Source organism: Anabrus simplex, chromosome 3, assembly GCF_040414725.1.
Source record: "Anabrus simplex isolate iqAnaSimp1 chromosome 3, ASM4041472v1, whole genome shotgun sequence".
In the NCBI taxonomy this organism is placed as follows: Eukaryota; Metazoa; Arthropoda; class Insecta; order Orthoptera; family Tettigoniidae; genus Anabrus; species Anabrus simplex.
This window is the reverse complement of record NC_090267.1, coordinates 469,237,634-469,244,307: the sequence shown is the minus strand read 5'-3', so window position 1 is coordinate 469,244,307 and position 6,674 is coordinate 469,237,634. Positions and strand designations below refer to the sequence as shown.

The 6,674-nt window shown below is 40.7% G+C and overlaps 1 pseudogene; it reads right to left on the bottom strand.

Moving 5' to 3' along the window:
• Positions 1-6,325: 6,325 nt before the first annotated feature.
• Positions 6,326-6,443, bottom strand: LOC137499073 (5S ribosomal RNA; annotated as a pseudogene).
• Positions 6,444-6,674: the final 231 nt, after the last annotated feature.

Below are 6,674 nucleotides of genomic sequence, written 5' to 3'. Positions count from 1 at the left end.
TGAGAAATCACGGTACGAAGTGGGCCATTCGCCAACGCCGTGTCCCATTTATCGTTCGCTACGTGCGCAGCACAGCGGCGCATTTCACATCATGAGCATATCTCAGTGACGTCAGTCTACCCTGCAATTGGCATAAAGTTCTGACCACTCCTTCTTGGTGTTGCATTTGCTCTGTCAGTCAGTGTAGATAAGCCCAAGACAACAACATAATAACGGAACAACCTATTTCGAAGAAAGCAAAGACTTCCGAAAGTCCATTTCAATCGAACTGGGAACTTTCGTATTTTTTGTCAGTCGTGACGATAAAACCAAATGCTTAATCCATAGGACAATAATTATGTGCTACGTTAATCAAAAAGATCTATTTTCCGATACAAAGGCTTTGCTCAAATTCTACGAGAATTTGTCGATGGAAGATTTTCCTAAGCTGCATCGAAAAGCAGCTAAGATTATTTCTATGTTTGATTCCACATTAATATGTGAAATGTATTTTTCCTGTTTTGACTTGTACGAAAACTAGATTACGTGCGAGTAGGCCTCTTTCTGATTGTAATTTAAAGAAGGCTTTCAGAATTGCTGTCAGACGATCCCTTGTTCCAGGCATAACTGGTATCATTGCAAAGATAAAGGGAAAGAAGAGCTAGACAAGATAAATTGTCTGCTCATACCAAATTGAAAGAAGAGTGTTTTAACACCGGTAACGTTGTCCCATACCACAGTGTCACCGCGCCCCGCACATAAACATTCCGAAGTGAGGGGAGAATCAGCGTGGAAGGTGGAGAATGCGAAGACAGGGCGAACGGGTGAGACATGTGTAGGGTAAGTGGAGTGGGGTTTGCACCCTGGTCAACCTAGTGAAGTCGTCACGTGCACCTTGCGCCGTGCAGTGCAGCAGTAATTCTTCACGTTTCTCTGCTTTCCTTTTCAGTTTGTAGTAGGAGTCACAACTCATGTCATCTAATATTGGGTCGATGCACAATTCGTGCGATTTTTATAATTTGTTTTAATTTATTTCATTTTAGTGTCACTGTCACGCACTGTAACTCACAATTATAATCACTAGGTGATGTATTCTTCTCCACTCTCTATGACCGTCTGCCCACGTTCAGGTAACAGGTGAATGTCTCGCATTTAGTACTGATTTGATTTTGACTGGAAGAAATCGGTTAGCCATTGGTCAAAAGAAGCTTCCTCAGGAAAAAATTATCCCTGAATGTGCTTAGAAAGAGAGAGTAAAAGATGGAAAACTGTGGTGGCAAGGTCAGGAGAATACGGAGGAATAAGGAAGAGGTTTCGAGCCAAGTTCAGCAATCACACCTTTGGTCAGTTGCGCTGTATGCGGACGAGTGTTATCATGGAGCAAAAAGACTGGTTTGTTGTCTTTGTCTTAGCCGTCTTAGCTGGTCGCTATACACAGCAGAGGTAATCGTTACGTTTTTCGGAAGAAGTTCATGGTGAAGAATGTCATCTTTATTCCACCAAACACATAACATGATTTTCTGTGGATGGGCACTATCCTTGGCACGGGGAGTTGCTTTTACTGATGGGCTGAGCCAATCTTTCCTATTCTTCATGTTGACATACAGGCAGCATTTCTCGTCACCGGTGACAAAGTTCGAAAGGAATGCTTCGTGCCTATCAAAGCCAATCGGTGCCGGGCAAGCAATGACGAACAGATGTTTAGTAGTCGTTGTATTTCGTTACTGTCACTTATCACATGTAGTACCCATATACCCAATTTCTGTACCGTACCCATCGAATGCAAATGGCGTACAATAGTTGAATGATCACATTCAAACCTTGCACCATTTCCCGCGTTGTTTGAAGAGGTTTCTCATGAAACAACTCCTTCAAGCTATTTTCATCAAGATCTGAATATCTTCCAGAACGTGGATCATCAGGCAAGTCCTGCTCGAAAGCGAGAAAACTATTTTGTGCTGTTCTTTGAGCAATTGCTTCATTCCCGTACACTTCAAAAATTGTTCTCGCAGCTCGTGCTGCACTGGATTCTTGGTTAAACTCAAAGAGTAAAATGTGCCGAAAATGGTCCCTTTCCTCAACTTTACATTTTACATCCGTTTGTCTGAAATATACATAAATAATACGCTCACAATCAATGAAACCTGTGTTTCACAACATACAAACTCCAAACTCAGTTAAAACAACGGAATAACGATAAGCAATCCCTTCACGCCGCATTGTTGCCAACCCACAAGAATACCACATGAACTTATGCATCGAACCTATATTTGCGTTATTTACTCTAATCTAGGTCGTCCTCTATAATGTTTTCACTCAATGGAACTCTCTATCATCTTTTTCAACAACCCATCACGTATAATAAGTGGCCTATTAGATGATCCCGTCGCTTTTTTTATTTGTGTCATAAAACATCTTCTCTCTTTTAAATACCTATTCATTCCTGACCATTTCTCTCCAACTAATTTTCAGTAATCTCCTCTAGCACCAAGCTTCAAATACAAGTAGTCTCTATTTTTCCGTTTCACCTAATGTAGAAGTTTCACTTCCATATGAAGCAATACTCCTTACATGCATAAGGACTTCAACAGCTGTATTCTAACATTAAGACTTACGCTTTTGTTTTAAACAGGTTCTTCTTCTTCTTCTTCTCCTCATTCTTCTTCCTCTTCTTCTTCTTCTTAAAAGCATTCTTAGCTTGAGCAATCCTACTCTATATGTCATGACGTCTTCCATCATTCGTGATTTTTCTTCCTAAGTATCTAAATTCAGACACTTCCTATAATACATCGTTTTCAAATTTTATCTCCTTATGCTTTTTCGTCTACTGCATACTTAAATTTTTGCTTCATCATTATTTATTTTCATGTTATACTATTTTTTCAATATTTTATTCATAATATGAAGGTCATCATCATCATCATCATCATCATCATCTGTTTACCCTCCAGGTTCGGTTTTTCCCTCGGACTCAGCGAGGGATCCCACCTCTACCGCCTCAAGGGCAGTGTCCTGGAGCTTCATACTCTTGGTCGGGGGATACAACTGGGGAGAATGACCAGTACCTCGCCCAGGCGGCCTCACCTGCTAGGCTGAACAGGGGCCTTGCGGGGGATGGGGAAGATTGGAATGGATAGACAAGGAAGAGGGAAGGAAGCGGCCGTGGCCTTAAGTTAGGTACCATCCCGGCATTTGCCTGGAGGAGAAGTGGGAAACCACGGAAAACCACTTCAAGGATGGCTGAGGTGGGAATCGAACCCACCTCTACTCAGTTGACCTCCCGAGGCTGAGTGGACCCCGTTCCAGCCCTCGTACCACTTTTCAAATTTCGTGGCAGAGCCGGGAATCGAACCCGGACCTCTGGGGGTGGCAGCTAATCACGCTAACCACTACACCACAGAGGCGGACCATAATATGAAGGTACATTTGTAAATGTTCCTTACTTTCTGCAGTTAATGCTATGTCTTCTGCAACTGTTAACATGTCGCTTTTATCCCCGTGAATAGTTACTCCAATTTCTAGTTCTCCTCTTACTCTTCTACTGATATTTGTACAAATATACTGAACGGATATGGAGATAAGGAATATTCTTTTCTAACCCCATTTTCAATGTGAGCTGTTTCTTCTTTACTACCACAGTGAATTACTCCAGTTTCTTGTTTATAAATGTTATATATGATTCTCTACTCTCTAAAGCTGACACGTATTTTTTTGAAAAATACTGAATAATACATTCCAATGTCCGTTGTCAGACACCTTCTCCAGATCAACAAATCCTTTGTATTTTGTTTTTCTATCACTTGCCTCAATGCTAATATTGTTTCACGCGTTCCTATTCCTTTTCCAAAACCAATTTAATCTTCAGGTAATTGTCCTGTTATCTTTTTCTCCATTCTCCGGCAATGGAATATGTAAGCTTTTATAGCAACAGAGATTTTCGTATGAATTTTGCAGTTTCCAAGTGTGTCATTAGTTGATTGTGTCTCCAGTTCGCAGTCAACAGTCGAAATGGATGAGTGTCTAATCCACAATAAGAAATTCAAACTAAGAGACAGTGATTAATGGAGTACGTGTGGAATTCAACCGAGCCAAACACCAATAATATGAGTACTAGAAACTGCTCCGCAATTGCTCGAATCAGGATCACTTTGTAGATGAAATAAAAGCATATGGATGGTTGACGGTTAGTAGAGAAGGCCAGGTTGAGGAAACACAAGGTTTGTAATAGGTATAGAATAGCGTGCAGGTAATTTCAAAGAATATGGTGAAAATAAGATAAGATATAGCGGAAAGCAATTCCTGTTATAAGCAATCAGCTAGTGATATGTTATCAGTTTCAAAATTTCTCAAGAGAATCATTACATGACGACATGTCTATTTAGAACAGCGTAAACTACAAAAGAAAACCGTCCAATGAGAGACTTAGTTGATTTTCAGGAAGCAAGTGGTATATCTACTGCACGTAAATTGCAGTAAGTACTGACAACTGGGATCATATAGCTACTAAAACGAGGAAGACGTTTATAAAGTAGCCTACATAACTGAAAAAAATCTTATAGGCCACCACACACAGAAAGCTAAATTAAGCTACACTAACCTAAGCCATGCCAAGCCAAATTTTACAGATCGCCAAGGAGGCAATTTTCATAGCTGTAGCTGGTTTCGTGCATGCGCACAATAACTATTTTGCCCGGCGTCTTGAAAACAGTCGTTTTGTGTGTGTAAGTTTCTTGAATTACCTCAATACATCAGCCATTTTATTGCTCAAAGTGTTTCTGTGCTGGTTAATTATCATTGAATGCAGGCCAAAGGATAAAAGGTATTGAAGAGGTACAAAAATATACTTGCCGGTCAAATTATTAAAGAGACATAACCATGAAAGACGACGGTTTGCAAGAAGTAATTGAAACTCTGTAAATTGAATGTACGTAACATTTCTTGCTTTTACATACATTTTTACCCCACATTCTATAATCTGCGTGCTTCATATTCATTAATGTGTCATTCTCTCTAATAGAAGCTATTCCAGATTTAGACGAAAGTGATTTTAAATTTTAAAAATAAGCTCCTTGAAGGAAGCCGTAATGTAATTTCATCGATTGCAAATATTAAAAACCATTTAACGTTGTAAACTGCGTCATTCTAATGTGCGAGTATTTGCAGTTAATAAGACTATGTTTTTGGATTGTGAGTGTATTGGGAAATAGCGCCATTAATCGATGAAATAAAATTATGGCTTCCTTCTAGGAAACTTATTTTCTGATAGAGGCCCAAGTCAGGAATTTGTACAGGTGAAGGCACATGCCTCCCCTAGTGCACCGTCACTGCATTGTCCTACAGTGGTCTCAACGGCGCACTAGCGCCAGCGTCTTGAAAAGGTGTAGCATTCCAACTGAAGAGCGCACTGCTACACTGGGGCGAAACGCTGGTAATTTCACGACTGAAGAAGCCTAAAGAATTAAGAGCTTAAATGACTTTTAATTCTCCATCTTTCCCGTGCAAAGTTTGAATCAAATGATGCAATTCACCACGAGTTATTCTCCCTCCAATTTCACGTAGAGAGAATCTTCTTTTCCTGTTACTTTCTGGAGAAAGCATTACATTTTCTATTTTAGCCAACTGAAATTAAATTTGTACAAGCCCTGTGTTCTTATCAGCTGATTATTTATTTTATATTCTTTAAAAAAATTTAAAAATATTCGTGGAAATACGCAAGAAAAAGTCGTTCGTCGCGGCTAACCAATTTGTATAACGCCAGAGCAAGTAGTGGACACTTTGCATGTGCTCTGAGGAAGGGTATCAGGGTATATAACTTTTGCCGAGATCATGGACACAGGTATGATTCGCCCACTTGCCGCGCGCATTCGTCAGTCTGGCAGTCTCTTTATTAGTTCAGTTTAGTTTCTTAGTGTGTAGTCAAATACTAAATGACTTTTAATTGTATAATCATTAATTACTTTTATTTAATTGTAATGCGTGTGTAATATTGTTTCTTTGGGGAATGTTTTATTGTATAGTATAAATCAAACCCCATGGCACTACAGCCCTTGAAGGGCCTTGACGTACCTAGTGACCGCTGCTCAGTCCTAAGGCCTGCAGATTACGAGGTGTCGTGTGGTCAGCCCGACGAATCCTCTCGGCCGTTATTCTTGGCTTTCTAGACCGGGGACGCTATCTCACCGTCAGTTAGCTCCTCAATTCTAATCACGTAGGATTAGTGGACCTCGAATCAGCCCCTCAAGTCCAGGTAAAAATCCATGACCTGGCCGGGAATCGAACCCGGGGCCTCCGGGTAAGAGGCAGGCACGCTCCTCCTACACCACGGGGCCGGCGCATAAGGGAATTGAGCCAACAGCACGTGGTGTTCCCAAGCGGCCATCCGTCCAAGTACTGGACACGCCCAATGTTGCTTAACTGCGGTAATCGACGAGAACCGGTGTATTCAACATGGTATGGCCGTAGGCATATTTTGAATCAGAATCTTAAACACTAATGTGTTATTACCCCACTTAATTATACATTCACCTCTCTGTCGAAATTCCCTCAGAGAGCTTCAAGAAACTTACCATTTTATAGATTTTTTTTTTTTTCTGTTTCGTGTATATATTCCGCCCACCCAAGATACACATGCCCGGGTACTTTTTGTTGTCTCTACATGTTTTGCCCTCCCCACCACTTCTAATTCTCAATTGCCG